This window comes from Capricornis sumatraensis, chromosome 15, assembly GCF_032405125.1.
Source record: "Capricornis sumatraensis isolate serow.1 chromosome 15, serow.2, whole genome shotgun sequence".
In the NCBI taxonomy this organism is placed as follows: Eukaryota; Metazoa; Chordata; class Mammalia; order Artiodactyla; family Bovidae; genus Capricornis; species Capricornis sumatraensis.
The window spans coordinates 49,952,023-49,970,611 of NC_091083.1; the positions used below are offsets into that span (position 1 = coordinate 49,952,023).

An 18,589-nucleotide genomic window follows, 5' to 3' on the forward strand; every position below is an offset into this window, starting at 1 on the left:
TAAAACATACAGAAGCTTCTCAGTTTAAGTGCACTAGTACAGGTATGTCAAGTTTCCAAATCCAGTAACATTATGATGAGGAATTTACTGGTAAAAGTGACATCTAATGGTGAACCATAATAATACAACTTGTCAGATTATACAAATACCCACTGTGCTAAACACAATGAAGTATTTTTAAATGTATAAACTCTAGTCCTTGACAGAAAATAACATAAAACTAGCAGAGGAAATTTGACATATACATGGCACTACTAATTATAATATCATATACGACACAAATGGTCCAAAATATATGCGGTGAGAATCCAGAGAGACATTACTTCTAGATTAAGTAACACTACAAAATGGTAAATGTGGGAAAATATAAAATTTCTTAAGTCTTGAAAAGATAACTGATTGTTTAAACAAACATAAAAATAACTGTTAGGTATCATCAGATTTAAACATATGTAGAGGAACAATATGGATGACAAGAATAATACACCTGAGGGGAGAGATAGTAAGCAGTTATGTCATTGTAAATTCTCACATTTTATGTTAAGTGGTACTTATTATATTAATTCAAGGGGAAGTATGTTAAATCATGGATGCATATTACAATCCCTGGATGCATATTACAATCCCTGAGTCAAACAATGGAATACAAACAGGTACAGTTGACACGTAACTCAACTTATAAGATGTTTTCAAAATACACACAGGTAAAGTTAAAAATACTTTATTCAGAAATATAGAAAATATATAATAACAAAGTTAACAGTTACAAACACTAAAATAAATAGCAAATATAACTATTATATAACAGGAGAATACAGTAGAGACTGGTAGCAGAAATTCTAAAAGTGATGTCACTTAATTCCTAGAAATGATTAAATTCAAGATTAAAGAATTAACCAGCGCTACATTTCAGGAAAACAGATGTGAAGTTAAAACCAAGATTTCTGAGATCTAGCTATCCAAGTCACACAGACTTAGAACAGAAGAGAGAGCCCAGAAACAGACCTACCAGCTGTTAAGTGTCAGAGTCAGCTCATTTCTGACAAGGCAGCAAACGCAATGCAATGAAGCCGTCTGTTCACCAAGCGTTGCTGTACAACTGGACATCCACACATACAAAAATGAGCCTAAACACAAACCTAAGCCTTTAACCAAAATTAACTCTCTATTCTGTTCCACTAATCTATGCAACTGACTGTTACTTCACCAATACCACACTGTTTTAAGTATTATATCTTTATAATAAATCTTGAAGTTGGGTAGTATCAGGCCCTGATTTTGTTCCTCTCTTTCAATACTGAGTTGGCTGTTCTGAATCTCTGAAATGCTGGAGAGTGTGTAAAGACAAAGGAACACTCCTACACTGTTGGTGGGAATGTAAATTGATGAAGCCACTATGGAAAACAGTAGGGAGGTTCCTCAGAAAACTAAAAATACAATTACCATCAGCAATTGCACTCTTGGGCATTTATTTGGAGAAAACTCTAATTCAAAAAGATACACGCACCCCTATGTTCATAGAGTAGCACTATTTTACAGTAGCCAAGACACGAAAGCAACCTAAGTGTCCACCAACAGATGAATGGATAAAGAAGATATGGTCCATATAATAATGGAAATTACTCAGCCATAAAAAAGGCATGAAATAATGCCATTTGCTGGAACGTGGATGGACCTAGAGAAGATCATACTAAATGAAATCAGACAAAGACAAATACATGATATCACTTACATGTGGAATCTAAAATATAACACAAAGGAACTTATTTACCAAACAGAAACAGACACATAGAGATCAAAATTATGGTTGCCAAGGTGGAGAGGAATGAGGGAGGCGTGGATGGGAGTTCGGAATTAGCAGATGCAAACAATTATATACAGAATAGATAAACAACAAGGTCCTACTGTATAGCACAGGGAACTATATCCAATATCAGGTAATAAAATATAATGGAGAAAAAAAAGAAAAACAGAACTCCCATTATGATCCAGTAATTACACTTTTAGGTATTTATCTGAAGAAAATGAAAACTCTACCTCAAAGAGATAGCTGTGCCACCATATTCACTGCAACTGAGTCACGATAGGGACTTCCCTGGTGGTCCGGTGGCAAAGATCCCTTGCTATGGTCAGGGGACTAGGTCCCACACGGTGCAGCTGGGAGTCTGCATGCCACAGCTAAAGGATCCCAGGTGCCAAAACAAAGATCGAAGATTCTGCACACTGCAACTAAGACCTGGTGCAGCCAAATATTTTTTTAAAAAACCAAACCTATATATTTAGAGAACAGACTAATGGTTGCCAAAGGCAGGGAAGGTGGGGAAAAAATGGGTAAATGTAGTCAAAACGTAAAAATTTCCAGTTAAAGGTCACAGTGAGAAAGACTTGGTATATTTTAAGGGGAGAAAAGACAGTGGCTGGAATGTCATAAAGAGAGGTGCTGTGTGAAAAGAGGCAAGAGAGGCAGAATCTAAGATCAAACCACGCAGGATCCGAAGTCCAGAATAAGTCCAGCGTGGATTTCCATGTAATTTCAACGGCAGTAACTTTTTAAACTTAGGCAAGTAGGAGTGATTTGCTTTAAGAAGGATACCCTTAGATCATGGATGTTAGGATGCTGAGTAAAAGACCTTTCTGACCCTCCCCCCAAAAGCGGACAAACAAAAACAAACATCTTTGATGAACATATACTCTGCAAAAAGTGAAGACACACAATGAATACAGGAATTGTATGTTTCTGGCCAAACAAAGGAAGGTCAAATTTACATAGGGAAGTACAGTCAAAGCTAAGGTCCTTCCAGTAGTCTATAGAAGTGAGAGTTGGACCATAAACAAGGCTGAGCGCTGAAGAATTGATGCTTTCAAATTGTGGTGCTGCAGAAGACTCTTGAGAGTCCCTTGGACTGCAACGAGAGGAAACCAGTCTATCCTAATGAAAATCAACCCTATATACTCACTGGAAGGACTAATGCTGAAGCTAAAGTTCTAATTTAATTCTGGCCACCTAATGCGAAGAGCTTACTCACTGCAAAAGACCCTGATGCTGGGAAAGATTGAAGGCAAAAGGAGAAGGGTGTGGCAGAGGATGAGATGGTTGGATAGCATCACCAACTCAATGGACATGAACTTGGGCAAATTCCGGGAGATAGTGAGGGACAGGGAGGGCTGGTATGCTGCAGTCCACGGGGTTGCAAAGAGTCAGGCACAACTTAGCAACTGAACAACAGTGACGAAAGCAAGCCGCTTGCCTAGAACTCCAGAAAAATTTGGGAATAGAAGGCAGCAGGTATAGGGATAATTACAGATGCTGAATAAAAGATGTTACTTAATAATGAGTAAGAAGCAAACAGACTTGTAATAGTATACTCATCTAACATTTTCCACTCTATTCTTCAAGTCCAATTTTATAGGAATATTCTATTTAAAATGGGATTCTAACACCATAATTCCTCACTGTATCTGGTCATCTAAAACCGAGAAAATTATGTTTATTTAAGAAAATCTGACTTGAAATACTTTAAAATAATTAGAAAAACCTGAGAGGACTGATGTCAATGGGAAATGAACTGCAGACGAAGCTATACCAACCAGCTGGAAGAACAAATGACCAGTTCAGAACTTGCTGAAGACAACACCAACAGTCAGCACCAAGCCAAAGGAGGCTTCTCCAGGTCACTCCTCCTCCTCTAAAAGCCCTGACTTCTGCAGACTGATGGAGTCTACACTAGAGAGGAAAGAGGAAAAACCCGTGGAAATTATCAGACACTCCACAGGTCCTCAGGAAGCCCTCTGGTAGACGTGCGAAAACACGAGAAGGCAGGTGTCGGTCACCGGTGACTGGAGTGGCAGTGAATCTCACTGCTCACAGGCTTCTTCCCTTGGATTTCTCTGGGCCTCGGTTCAGACAATGAAGCTGCTCCTGCTCTGCTCCTACCCTGTAAGTGGAAACGACACTTCCAATCCGGAGGAACATCAAGGACCACCTGACATGCAGACAAAAGCCAAGAATATTCAGGCTGCTAAGACAGCAGTGCCAGGAAAACCTCCTCAGGTGGTCTAAGTCTCACTTGCAGGCACAACTTCACCATGGCTGGCATAATGACTGCCCAGGGAAAGACATCTAGGTGCTTCTGATGCCTGTCAAGGTCACAAGCTTACTCCACAACCTGCAGAACACTAGGCTGCTGCTCAAACTACAGGAAATCTCAGAGACACTGAATTGGGGGGCAGCCTGGACATCAATGTCCCAGACACAATGCAGGACCATGAGGCAACACTAACCAACCCCACCTTTGCTATCCGGCCCCTCTGATCATCAGCAAAGCGACAATGCCAGAGTATTTGTGAGGAACCTGAAAAGACTACTAGTTTTCTTCTGGAACACATTTATTTTTCAGGTCATTTAGATTATCCTCTCTAGGAAACTTCAAGATTAAGATTCCTGAAAAATAATTTCTAAGACAGGCAGCTAAACATCACAGGGTACATCATTATCTATAAGCCATTACAAAAGAACTTTCTAGAAGAAGGCATATAGACTTGGACTACTTAAAAAATGTGGAACTTAAAAAGTTAAACAAACAAACAAAAAAACCCAATTGGAACTTTAAAATAGAGCCCAGAACCATCCCGAGAGATTCTGGCTTAATGTTCTTGTTAAGAAAAAAAAAAATTCAGGTGCTCAGTCATGCTTGAGAACCAGTGTACTATCAGGAGCTTCCCACGTGTTGCCCTAAATCCCAAAGAATTTATTTAAAAGATGCAAACACTACAGCAACTAAGGTTTACAACAGTGTTTTTCATTAGGATTTATTTAAAATATGGAAATGAATCAAGACAAAGTCTAACTTTGTATTGGTAGCTGTTCAGCTTTTAATTCACTTGGAAATAACTGAGACTACAACTTTTTATTTCAATAATCATAAAATAAAATTTAACTTTCAAGTTACTCAAATGGAAGTTTCTGAACTAAAACAATCTAACACAAATACTGATTATAATCGGGAGCCTACTTAAATGTGCAGAATAAGAATGTATCTACTTCAAACTAAAAAACATAAGGTATTTTGACATTACACTAAGTGCAATATTTTTAAATTTTATTTATTGATTTTTAATTGAAGGATAATTGCTTTACAGTATTGTGTTGGTCTCTGCCAAATATCAATATGAATCATCCACAGGTACACATATGTCCCCTCCCTCTTGAATCTTCCTCACAATCCTACCCTTCTAGGTTGTTACAGAGAGCCCTGTCCTGAGTTCCCTGAATCAGTACAGGGAAGCCTGGCATGCTGCAGTCCATGGGGTCGCAGAGTCCAACACAGCTGAGCGACTGAACTGAACTGGATCATATCGCAAACTCCCACTGGCTATCTATTTACATACTAATACACGTTTCCATGTTACTCTCTCCCTACATCTCACCCTCTCCTTCCTCCTCACCCCACACTATGTCCATAAGTCTGTTCTTTACATCTGTGAGAGAACCCACACACCACAACTAGGGAGTACCCCTCTCCACAACTAGAGAAAAGCTCACACGCAGCAACAAAGGCCCAGTGCAGCCTAAAATAAATAGTTAATTAATTTCTACAAAGATAACATTGCTAATGGTAAATAAAATGCCCCAAGAAACTTTTACACCTATCAATAGCAAGCCCAAATAAATCAATCTCACTTGTTCCTACAAGTACTGGCCAACTGAAGTAGATATATTCCATATTAATTCGAGAAGGGCTTCATGTCAAAACTCAATTGAAAATTAAGAACTTTATCTCTCTAACAGCATTTCTCAGATGCAGTTTTGAAACAGAAAAGCAATCAACGAGCAGATAAATCAAGAATCTACCAAAAAACAAAACCAAAAAACTAGTGTTCATAATAACTTTCAAGCTGAGATAGTTTAGCCTTCATTTAGAGTATTTCTCTTAAAAAAAACTTCTTATAGCTATTAAATATAAGAAAATCTTGTGTAATATCCCCACTGATGAGCATCAGCACGATCTGAACCTAGGCATGCTACCAATCAGTTGATCAGTTCTCTCCTCACCACGTTTCATATTATTTTATTTTTTGACAACAAACCCCTTCTAAATCCTGAAGCCTCCGTACTTGGAGTAACTTTCAAGAAATGATCTATTTTAAAGGAAACAATAAACAAAAAGAAGAGACAACCTGTAGACTGAGAGAGACATCTGCAAATGACCTGACCGACAAGGGATTAGTCTGCAAAATTTACAAACAGCTCATGAGGCTTCCCTGGTTGCTCAAACAGTAAAGAATCTGCCTGCAATGCAGATCTGGGTTAGATCCCTGGGTTGGGAAGATCCCTTGGAGAAGAGAATGGCAATCCACTCCAGTATGCCTGCCTGGAGAACTCCATAGACAGAGGAGCCTTGTGGGCTACACAGTCCATGGGGTCACCAAGAGTCAGACTGAGCAACTAACACAAACACATATGAGACTTAACACCACCAAAACAAATAACCCAATCAAAAAATGAGCAGAAAACCTAAGCAGACATTTCCCCAAAGAAGACATACAGATGGCCAAAAGGCATATGAAAAGATGTTCAACAGTGCTGGTTATTGGGGAAATGCAAATCAAAACTACACTGAGATATTGCTTCACAGCTGTCAAAATGGATATCATCAAAAAATCCACAAACAATAAATGCTGGAAAGGATGTGGAAAGAAGGGAATCCTCCTACACTGTTGGTGGGAATGTAAACTGGTATAGCGACTATGGAGAACAGTATGAAGGTTTTTTAAAAATTAAATACAGAGCTACCATATGACCCTGCAATCCCACTCCTGGTCATATATCTGGAGAAAAACATAAGTTCAAAAGGATACATGTATCTCAATGTTCACTGCAGCACTGTTTATGACAGCCAAGACATGGAAGCAACCTAAAAGTTCATAGACAAAGGACTGGATAGAAGAAATGTGGTACATATATACAATGGAAAGGTACTCGGCCATTAAAATGAATGAAACAATGCTATTTGCATCAACATGGATGGACCTAGAGCTTGTCATACTGAGTGGAGTCAGACAGACAAGGAGAAATACCATATGACATATTTATATGCAGAATCTAAAAAGAAATTATACAAATAACTTATTTATAAAACAGATCCACAGACTTAGAGAAGAAACATGGCTGCCAGTGGGGAAGGATAGGAGGAAGAGATAGGGAGTTTGGGATCGACATGTACACACTGCTATATTTAAAAGGAATAACCAACAAGGTCCTACTGTATAGAACAGCAAACTGTCCAGTGTGGCAGCCTGGATGGGAGGGGAGCCTGGGAGAGAATGGACACCTGTATATATATGGCTGAGTCCCTTTACTGTCCACCTGAACTATCACAACAGTGATAGCTGGCTATATTCCAATATAAAATAAAGAGTTAAAAATAAGAAATTAGCCATTTCAAGCCAAAGTGAACTTATCGAGCAACGGGAACAGTAGAAGATTCCTTGAGACAATGCCTGCCCCATGTAACACAAGACAAAACCGTTAGCAAGAAAGTTAGTCCCCGGTGACTCAGATGGTAAAGAATCCACCTGCAATGCAGGAGACCTGGGTTCAATCCCTGGGTTGGGATGATCCTCTGGTGAAGGGAATGGCTACCCACTCCAGTATTCTCGCCTGGAGAATTTCCACTGACAGAGGAGCCTGGTGAGCTACAGTCTATGGGGTCGCAAAGAATCGGACCCGACTGAGCGACCAAGCACAGCACTGCACAACGAGCTCTCAATACACTTCTAAATATTTGTATGTATCTTTCTTTTGTTTACATGATAAATGGATAGGAAAGATGTCGTCTTTCTTTAAATTTTAAGTTTACTTAGCATACAAGGAGGTCAAATTACAAAAAGATATTAAAGTTTTAAGTGGGTCTACCTTTCATTTAAATGCTTAGATAATAACACAAGAATAAAAAAATTACTACCCATAATAAAGTTGCCTTTAAAAATCATCAAGTAGCTAATGAAAGTCACAAAGTTAAAATTAGAATGAATCTGAAATCAGTGTTAAGACCTCAAAAGTAATTTCAGCTCAAATACAACATACCTTAACTCACATATATGGTTCTATAGCACCTGTACTTAATTTCTTGTTATACCTTATTTCACTTGCTTCAGTAAATTGTTACCAAGTGTCTAGTATAAAGCAGTCTCAATAAATAACAATCCGAATGAATGAACTGAAGATATTAAAACATATTCTACTTATTATAAGTAATGTCAATATATTTTAATGTGCTCTTACAAAACAACTAACTTTATAAAAGCAGTTATTTAAAATTCGTTTACTAGACTTAAATGTTATTCAGTTTACAAAAAAGCAAATACTGTGTATAAGTTCTTAGCAAAACACATTTTTCCAACTACTATATAAGAACACAGGGTAATCTGCTCAACATATTCCTCTCATCTCTAAAGAACAGATGAGTCCATATGATCCCTTAAAGATCCTATTATGACAGTATTCCATTGTCATTTCTATTCATCTCTGTTCTTTAATTTCACATAAAGTTAGGCAAATATTAGCCATTTATGTATTGACTGAATAGAAAGCATGCTGCCAAAATACAATGAAAGATTAGCTAAATGTCTAAATATTTACTAGTTGTACATAAATTAGATTTGTAATATTGAGTTGAGTATCTAAGCCTAACAATTTGCTAAATTTGCCTACTAGATACATACTGCTCTCTATAAATATTTTCTTAATTTCCAAATAAATATTTTATTTAATTTTTCATACTATTTATTTGCATTTGTAAGTAATTTTAATATAAAATATTGTATAGTATTTTCACAATACAGACTACAGGGATACCTTGTTTTACTGCACTTTACCTTGTAGCCCCTCACAGATACTGTTTTTACAAATTAAAAGTTCCTGGCAATCCTGCATTGAAGAAGTCTATTGGCACCATTTTTCCAACAGCATTCATTCTCTCTGTTTCTCTGTCACAGTTCAGTAATTAGTGCAACATTTTAAGCTTTTTCATTAATTATTGCAATGTTTTAAGCTTTTTCATTATTACTATATTTGTTAGTGTGATCTGTGATCAGTGATCTTTGATGCTAAAAGTCGCTAAAGGCTCAGATAATGGGTAGCATTTTTTAACAATAAAGTATTTTTAAATTAAGGTATGTTCATTTTTTAGATATAGTGCTATTGTACACGTAACAGACTACAGTATAGTCTCAATATAACTTTTAAATATATATATTGGGAAACCAAAAAACTCACAACTCATTTTATTGTATCTGCTTTACTGTGGTGGTCTAGACAAAACCCACAGTATCTCTGAGGTATGCCTATAAATAGCTTTTCAAGAATTTTCTAACTGGAAACAGTAATAGCAGGCACATACATGCACATAAAAAAATCTTAAGGGAGTACATATGTTTAAGACATTACATGTGAGTTATTACATCATACTGCTGGGTATCTAGATTTGAATTTTATCTCCCTTTCATTACGTTCATTTCTATCATTTCAACTCTAATCATAGAGATTCTCAAACTTTTATGTTACAGGGATTATATTCTCTCATTCACTACTACTTCATTCACTTATGAGAGAATATGTATGTGTTGAGGGGTTTGGAGGTGCTACAAGGAGGTCAGACCTTTCGCAATTAAAAGGAAGACTGCCATACTTTTAAGATGATCATATGTATGATTTTTAAAAGTGGAATAGTATACATAAAGAACTTTGTGAAATGGTTGAGACTTAGTAAACATACAATATATGATACCTATTTTTATCATGGTACTCAGTTATGTAACAAACCTGTGGATACCCAAACATTTCAAAACTCAAGACCAAAGGAGGACAGACCACACTGTACCAAAGCAGATTTAAACTTTTTGAACTTCTGACAATGCCACTGAAAGAAAGTAACTGAACGTCATCAGGTAAGAAATAGTGCTAGCAATTAAGCTCTTTCAGATGGGGAAACTGAGACCAGGCAAAGCACATTTAAATAATTTGTCCAAGGTCACTTTGCTAGTAAAGGCCAGAGGTGATTCAGACCCAAGCCACCGGCCTCAAACTCTGCTGGTATACTACCTCTAATCAATTACCAAAAAATCTAATCAACCTGTAAAAAAAATTCACTATTGAGTTCAAGTTAAGGTTTTGAAACAGTGAAACTGTTTTTTCAAGCCTGACTCTTCTCCTTAACATTTTCCCCTTTCCAGACACAGCCTCTTTGCTTTTCAACTGAAGGGTGGTTGGAGAAGGGCATGGCAACCCACTACAGTGTTCTTGCCTAGAGAATCCTCATGGACAGAGAAGCCTGGAGGGCTACAGTCCATGGCGTCCCAAAGAGTCAGACACAACTGAAGCGATTTATCACAGAGGTAGGTGAACAAAATCTTCCACCAGAGGTTTAGGGCTTTAGGCAACAGTCAGACAGCATTCCATACTTTATTATGAATGCTAAAATTCTTAATTACATTCAATTAGTATCTCATTTTAGGTATGCCAAAGGGTATGAACGTCTCTCTTACACACTATGTGAACAACCCTTAAAGGAAAAGAGGGTACAGTTACAAAAGGGTGAAAGTGTGCACACACACAGGGCAATTCATGGAAACATGCAACAAGACATGCAAAGTATCAACACAGTGATATCCTAGGAATACTGCCTATGAAATAAGCAGATAATTTTAACATTTTAATTGATTTGTCTTTGTAAAGTTGGGAATATTTACATGTATGTTTATTTAAGCACATGGCAACAGGTAACTGAAAAAATAAATTGCCCAATTACAAAATGTAAAAGGGAAATTGTTTTCATATAAACAACATATAAGTGGGAAAAGTACCACAAAAAACAGAGATCCTCTGTTAATCATGCATTGAGCTAAGCAAGAAAAATATTTTATTGAGTCTGTCATAATCATATTTTCTGACCTCTAACTTTCTAACTTGGCCGTCTATAAAGGACAGTCCCTCAAAATAGTGACTGTAACCAATGCTAAAGACAAGGAAAATGGCATGCTAGAACAAAATTCACATTTTATTTCCTGCCTGTACAAATGAGAATTCAGAAAAGTCACACAGGTAACTCTGCTTACCAGAAAGCACTCAAACTTTTAAAGTGTAGCTAAAACGATTTCCCTGATAGCTTCGAACCATTAATGAGAATCAATGACCCCCAAACCTGAAAAGTTTATGCAGCCCACAGTCACTAAGCTACAACTCCTACATTTCTGTCTAAAAGAAAACAAAGGTTTTCCTTTCTGCCTTTGAATAGACAAACAATTATTTCTAACCAGTCTCTTGCTTCCACAGCACTCTGCTTACTGTAGGAAGCAGCACACCTGGGTGAGCAGACCAAAGGACCCAGGACCTAAATCTCAGAGGGCCCTGCCTGGGCCTCTCAATGTCTGACCCAAGCATCTCTTCCGTCCCTCAACGGGGTGCCGGCTCTGAGTTCAACAGGACCCTGTACTGGGCCCACAGCCCACAGGAGCACACGAAGCACCATGAACACACAGTGTGTGACCGCGGGTATCACATGCCCATACCAGGTATGCACACACCTGGTGTGTCACCCGGCACGGTAACTCCACCAGGTAGCAAGTCCCTACCACATGTGACACCGAGCACCAAACACTCACCAGGTATCGTGCAGGCTTCCACGTATGTAACAGCAGGCGCACACCACGGACACACCGGGCAGCCAGCCCACACGATCTGTAACACCGAGCACCATGGACACTGGCTCTCACGCCCCCACCGTACAAACACCGGGCACCGCTGGGCCAGAAACGCATGAGGATACGGTCCACGCGGAAGCTGGGGCCCCGGGCCAGCCCGCTGGGCCGCAGCCTAGCAGCTCCCCTTCTGAAGCCGAGCAGGACCGGCGGCGGACACGCAGGCGGTGCAGCGCCCGGGAGGTCTGCGGAGGAAGCGGAGGCCTCGCTGCCGCCTGGTTCCCGGACCTGGGGGGCCGAGCCTCGCCTGGGCCCTTGCGGACCGACCAACCTGCCCAGCCGCCGCGGACGCCCCCAGCCCACCCTACCCACCCCAGACACTCACAGGGCCGTGTCCGGGCGGACCCCGACCCGGACCGTGGCCCAGGGGCCTGGCCCCGCAAGGAGGACCGGCCTGGCGGGCGGCGCTCACGCGACTCCCCGGCTTCGCGGCCCGCGCAGGCCCCGCGCGTCCCTGCTCCTGCGGGGCCTCCCCCGCCGGCGGGCCCGCCTCCCCCGCCGGCCAAGGGCGGCCCAGCAGGCCCGGCCCTGCGCGAACAAAGCTCCGCGGGCCGGAGGCGAGCGGCGGTCACGCCCGCGGCCCGAAAGGCTGCGGCCAGGCCGGGCCTCACAAAGCCCCCGCCTTGGACACCCGCCCGCGCCCCGCCCGCGCCCGCACCCCCGCCGAGGCCGAGCGTCCCCACCATTATGCTCCGGTGCTCGCCGCCGCCGCGCCAGGCCCTGCCCCTCCGCGCCGGCCCGCCGTCCGCGCCGCCTCCTCCGGGCCGGGCCGGCGGGGCGCGGGGCGGGGGGGCTGCGGTCTCCGGGCCCGGCTCCCCGCCCCGGCCTCCCCTCCTCCCCGCCCCGGCCCGGCCTCCTCCCCCCGCCGCCCGCCTGGACCCCGCGCCTCAGGGGCGCCATGTTTACAAGCTTCCACCACAGAAACTCGCGAGCACCCGGCAAGGCGGGCGCGGAGGTCCCGCCGCCGCACTTACGAGGTCTCCTCGCCGAGCGGCGGGCCGGGCCCGGGCGCAGAGTTGCGGCGCCGCCGCCGGGAAAGTTCGCGTCCTGCGGGGCCGCGGAGCCGCTCACACGGCGGGCTGAGCGGGGCGGCCGCCCGCCGGCCTCCCACCGCCCGCCGCCGCCCTCGGGCTTTATTGTGTGGCCGCCGCCGGCCGCGGGCTGGGGCTCCGCGCGGGCTCCCTCCCGGCGGGCTGCCCACACGCCCACACCCACCTTCCCGCCGTCCTGTGCTCCGCGCCTCTCCCTAATCCGAGCATATTCCTACGGACCCACACAGGCACCCGAGTCCACACGCACGTGAAAGCTACGTACGTGCGGGCGCGCGGAGCCGGGCGCGGGGCGCACAAAGATCCGGCGCCCGGAGCATCGCCCGCGCGGGCCGCGGCCGCGGGCGCTGCAGGCGCCGGCTCTGGGCGGCCCGGAGGGCACAGGGTTGGAAAAGCAGCGAGGCCTGAATCGGCGAGATCGGCAAAAGGATGTTAATACCCTTTGGATTCTGTTAACGAAACGTATTGCAGGAAAATGCTGAATTCTTCATTCCGTGTGTACACAAACAGGTCTTAAGAAAGGACGGGAGCAAGCATTATCGTTTCTGCAAAAACACTACCAGTTTTTGTAAGGAGAAGGAGGTTATCTTTCTTAGTTTGTAATTCTAGATCCAACCTGAGGAGATCCCAATATGTGGGTTAAGAAAGTCTCAGTCATAAGGACACTTATAGATTTCACAGTATTTTCTCTAATGATCTTTGTCCATAAGAGTTTGGAAGGAAGACCTACCAACCAAAACTTCCTACTCTGATTCTCTTTGGACATGCATGCATACCCGAAAATTGCTGGAAAACTCTTGTCCGAGAAATGCTGGAGTCTAATCCAGTTCATCAATCTTTCATAGCTGGTCTCTAGGGCTAAGTTAGAATTTCGAAAGGGAGTTCTAAGAAACATGGCCTTTCATAGGCCCTGGTTCTGATACATTCCAGAGAGTTTTTCGTTATCTCAAGGGACATTATAAAATAATTTTAACTGATTTTAATTGTACGGATAAATATATGCCAATAAAATCGAGCAGAGGGGTTAAAGATGTCAGAAAAAAATCAAGCCATGCCTTTGAATGTGGGACCAGGAATTCTAAAGGTGAATAGCTTTAAGTAAATCATCTTTCTTTAAAAGTCATTATAAAATAGAGGACTGCATGTTCACACATATTTCACAGAGGCCACTCAAGTAAGACATCACATATGTGTAAAAGGAAACATACTTTAGGAGAGAGATCACTAACCCTAACTGCACATTTTTCTCCCGTTAAATTTTTAGCCATCACTTTTATTTTTGTACCTAGATATTATCTCTTATTCTTCTGTGGTTTTGCCTAGAATTTAACCCTTGGCCCTATTTTCCCTTCAGAACAGTTTTATTTACTTTATTTTCCTCCCAGCTGAATAAATAATCGGCAGGGAAGATGGTTGCAGACAACTGGTTTGGGATTGGGAGCTGGGGAGAGGCCCAGAAGACTCAAAAGATTATTTCCATGCAACTTAGGTTATACCATGAATTTATGTGCAAAGAGAGGGCAAGGAACAGAGGTATCAAGGAGAGGAGAGAAAGGGAGAGTAGTGGGCTGTGAGGAATCGTTTACACCAACTTGCCAACGTCTCAGAGATTTTGCTGTTGTTCAGTTGCTCAGTTGTGTCCAACTCTTTGTTACCCCATGGACTGGCAGCACACCATGCTTCCCTGTCCTTCACTGGCTCCCGGAGTGTGCGCAAATTCATGTGCATTGAGTCAGTGATGCCATCCAACCTCTGTCATCCCCTTCTCTCATCCCCTTCTCCTCCCTCCTTCAATCTTTCCCAGCATCAGGGTCTTTTCCAATGAGTCAGTTCTTTGCATCAGGTGGTCAAAGTATTGGAGCTTCAGCTTCAGCATCAGTCCTTCAGATGAATATTCAGGACTGATTTCCTGTAGGATTGACTGATTTGATCTCCTTCCAGTCCAAGGGACTTTCAAAAATCTTCTCCAATACCACAGTTCAAAAGCATCGAATCTTTGGCTTTCAGCCTTCTTTATGGTCCAAATTTCACATCTGTATATGACTACTGGAAAAACCATAACTTTGACCAGATGGACCTTTGTTGGCAAAGTAATGTCTCTGCTTTTTAATCCACTGTCTGGGTTTGTCATAGCTTTTCTTCCAGGGAGCAAGCGTCTTTTACTTTCATGGCTACAGTCACCATCCGCAGTGATTTTGGACTTAGCACTACCCAAAGAAGGACCCACACAACACTCCAAGTTCTTCCCCAACCCTGGCTGACACTTGACACTTAAGTAACATCTGGCTAGATCAACATATCACTTTTTCCAGATTCTGCTTTAAGAAATATCATGTAAATAGAGAGGGCATGGGTTACTCAACATATGGTGTGGAATTTTTGTTTCTTTAAAAAACGAAATCAAATCATATCCTTACCTTAAACACCATACTTTAAAATAATCCAAATGACTTGAATAATACAACTGTAGAAACTCAAAATGATTATTCTAAAGGTAGAAGAAAATATAGGTGAATGTTAGTAAGATTAATGTGGAGAGAAACGTATAAAGCTCTGCAGTTGATCTTAACCAAAAGGCCAGTAAGTGATATCCTAAGCTCTAAACCAATTATTTTTATCAGAAAAGAGTGATAAATTTGACTATATAAAATTTTGTTACTCTAATGTGTCAAAAACAAATATAGACCTATTTTAAAATATGCCCATTAGAGTTACAACTTTTATACTTTACAAGGAGTTTCTTCTAATAAATATCCTTCTCTCTGCTTTCCTCACATAATGAGGATGAATTCAGATTTTTTAGGGCCAGTTTAGAGAGGGTGGCTTCACAGTTACATAGAGTTTGGGTTTGCCTGATAAATTCCCATCTCAGAGTGTTTCTGGCTTGCTAGTATATAGCAATAATAAGTTCATGCATGTGATCCTGAAAGGCTTGCTTTTATTTCTCTAAAATTTCATTTCATATTTCTGTTTTGCTTCACAGGTTGAATTACATAAACACTGTGTGTAATGCATGAATACTGAATGCATGCTTTTGGAGGACATAATCTTAAGTGTAATATAGAGAATAAATATGGAAAATCTTCAGGAATGCAAATGAACAGTACATTATACAGAAATTAGTGGATAGAAATTATTATTCTGTGTTATCACAGTACTATAAACAATTGAAGTAAAATAAGTCCATTTGAATGAGACTTGGCGTTTTCATTTATGGAGACTCAGGAATATGTATATCACCCTATGTAACTTAAAATACATTACTTTGCCAACAAAGGTCCATCTAGTCAAAGCTATGGTTTTTCAAGGAGTCATGTATGGATGTGAGAGTTGGACTCTAAACAAAGTTGAACGCTGAAGAACTGATGCTTTTGAACTGTGGTGTTGGAAAAGACTCTTGAGAGTTCCTTGGACTGCAGGGAGACCCAACCAGTCCATCCTACAGGAAATCAGTCCTGAATATTCATTGGAAGGACTGATGCTGAAGCTGAAGCTGAAGCTCCAATACTCTGGTCACCTGATGCAAACAGCCGAGTTATTGGAAAAGACCCCAATGCTGGGAAGCACTGAAGGAAACAGGAGAAGTGGGCAGCAAATGATGGGATAGTTGGATGGCATCATTGACTCAATGGACATGAATCTGAGCAAACTCCAGGAGTTGGTAAAGGTCAGAGGAGCCTGGCATGCTGCAGTGCATGGGATTGCAAAGAGTTGGCCATAACTTAGCAACTGAACAACAACAAATATATATATATATATATATATATATATATGCAAGAATTAAAAATTAGGATAACCATCTTTAAATATAAAAAACTATGTCACATTAGTAAGATAAATGTCACATGTGTGCGTGCTCATTCACTTCAGTCATGTCCGACTCCTTGCAACCCCATGGACTGTTGCCCACCAGGCTCCTCTGTCTATGGATTTCTCCAGGCAAGAATACTGGAGTGGGTTGTCATATCCTTCTCCAGGGAAAAAAGATGCCATACACTCCACCAAAAAAGAAACAAAATGATGGATAATTTACAAAACAGGAAAAATAAATTATTAATAAATTGACAAATGTTCAAATTCACTAATAATAAAATGACAAAGTAACACAATGCTGCTTTTATTCTTCAATGATAATATTATCAAGGGTTAGCAAGATGGACATACTTTCCTACACTATTGATAGGAAATTGAATTGGTATGAATATTCTTGAAATACCAGAGCCTTAAGAATATTTATATTTAATATCTTTAAGCTCAGACATCCACATTTAGAAATCTATCCTAAATATATTTTCTGAAAGACAAGCGTGTATGCACAATTTATCCTTCCCAACTTAAAAAGCATTAAAGATTTTGTGTTGGATCTTGAATGAAGTCAAATCCTGTTCTTTGGCTCACAAAGGCCAGTTTTGTCTGACCTCTACCTATATCTCCTTTAACTTTAACCTCATTATACATTTCACCCCTGCCTCACTAATCTTTGTCCCATATCAGGACAGTATAAAGTTTGTTCCCTCCTTCTGGAATATCCTTCCCCCATCTCCCTGGGCATGATCCTCCTCATTCTTTAGGTGTCTATTCAATTGTCCCTTTTTCAAAAAAGACTTTCCTAAGTCCCCAGTCTAAAACCTCTATCTTTCTCCGTAACATAAGATTATTGTAATGATATATTTACCTTAGAGTTTATAGACTAATGAGATAATTTGTTCTCCATAGCATACCAAGGTACCCAATGAATATGGTTAAGTGGAAAAAATAGCACAGATATAATTGGTGGTCTCATTGCACTTGAGAAGGTACTGTCAAGATATTAGTGTTTTGCTCTTAAATAACACAATACCAGCAGATTTGTCACTCAAGAAAAGTAGACCTTAATGCAGTTTAATTAAAATTATATGTTAATTAGGTCATGTTATACTTTGGTTACTAACTCAGGGCTGTGGGATAAAGGATATTGTAAATGCAGGTCTCCCAAACCCTGAGAGGAGCCAAATAATTTTCTCTCTGGCCGTGTATGCGTGAGCGAGTGTGTGAGTGTGTGTGTCTGTGTGTGTGTGTGTGTGAAACAGAAGACGTATGTATACCTGGGATGATATTTTTGAAGCACATTAATATGCTTTTCTCCTTGGCATTTTCATGCACAAACTCCCCAGTTTGTCTGAGGCATTCATGTACCTTCGAGGGCATTAGGATTGGCACGGCAAGAATTTATATAGAAGGAAAGTCAATATCAGGTGGCTGACACCCCAAATAAGAAATATTAATCTGCAGCAAGATGAAAGGATTACAACCATGGCTTTGTTATAATGCAATTCTCCAAATCACTTTTTCTTCTTTTTTTAAACAGTTTTATTTCTTTTAAAACTTTTTACTTTGTATTGGAGTTTAGCTGATTAACAATGTTATGATAGTTTCAGGAAAGGAAATTCCCTGATGGTCCAGAGGTTAGGATTTGGCATTTTCACTGTTGAGGGCCTGGGTTCAATCCCTGGTCAGGGAACTGATATCCTGTAAGCTGTGAGGTGTGGCAAAAAAAAAAGAAAAAGAAGAAGAAGAAAGGAAAGAAAATCCTGTATACCATTTTTTTTTTTAATTTTTTTAGGTACAGATCTGGCATAGGAGACCTGAACTTCGCTACCCAGGGTGGGGGCTGGAATGAAATTGGGGGAGAGAGGAGGCAGGAAATTGGCAGTAAGGTTTATAACTGCTTAGGGTTAGGCACTTTTCCTAATATTTATAGCTCAAAAATATTTGGCACTAAAACTATTTGATAAATTAGTTAA

General features: G+C 41.0%; 1 protein-coding gene across 5 annotated transcripts in view; it reads right to left on the reverse strand.

The window, feature by feature from the left end:
- The window catches only part of ZMYND11 (zinc finger MYND-type containing 11), a 73,984-nt gene extending 60,952 nt beyond the window's left edge, over positions 1-13,032 (reverse strand). For 3 of the 5 annotated variants that reach the window (XM_068987343.1, XM_068987342.1, XM_068987339.1), the window contains exon 1: positions 12,441-12,472. The gene's annotated coding sequence lies outside the window, so the exon portion shown is untranslated. Of the gene's footprint in view, positions 1-11,661; positions 11,772-12,440; positions 12,473-12,972 lie in introns of those variants that run through there. The other 2 variants (XM_068987341.1, XM_068987340.1) reach the window with 2 other exon arrangements.
- Between the last annotated feature and the right edge of the window lie 5,557 nt (positions 13,033-18,589).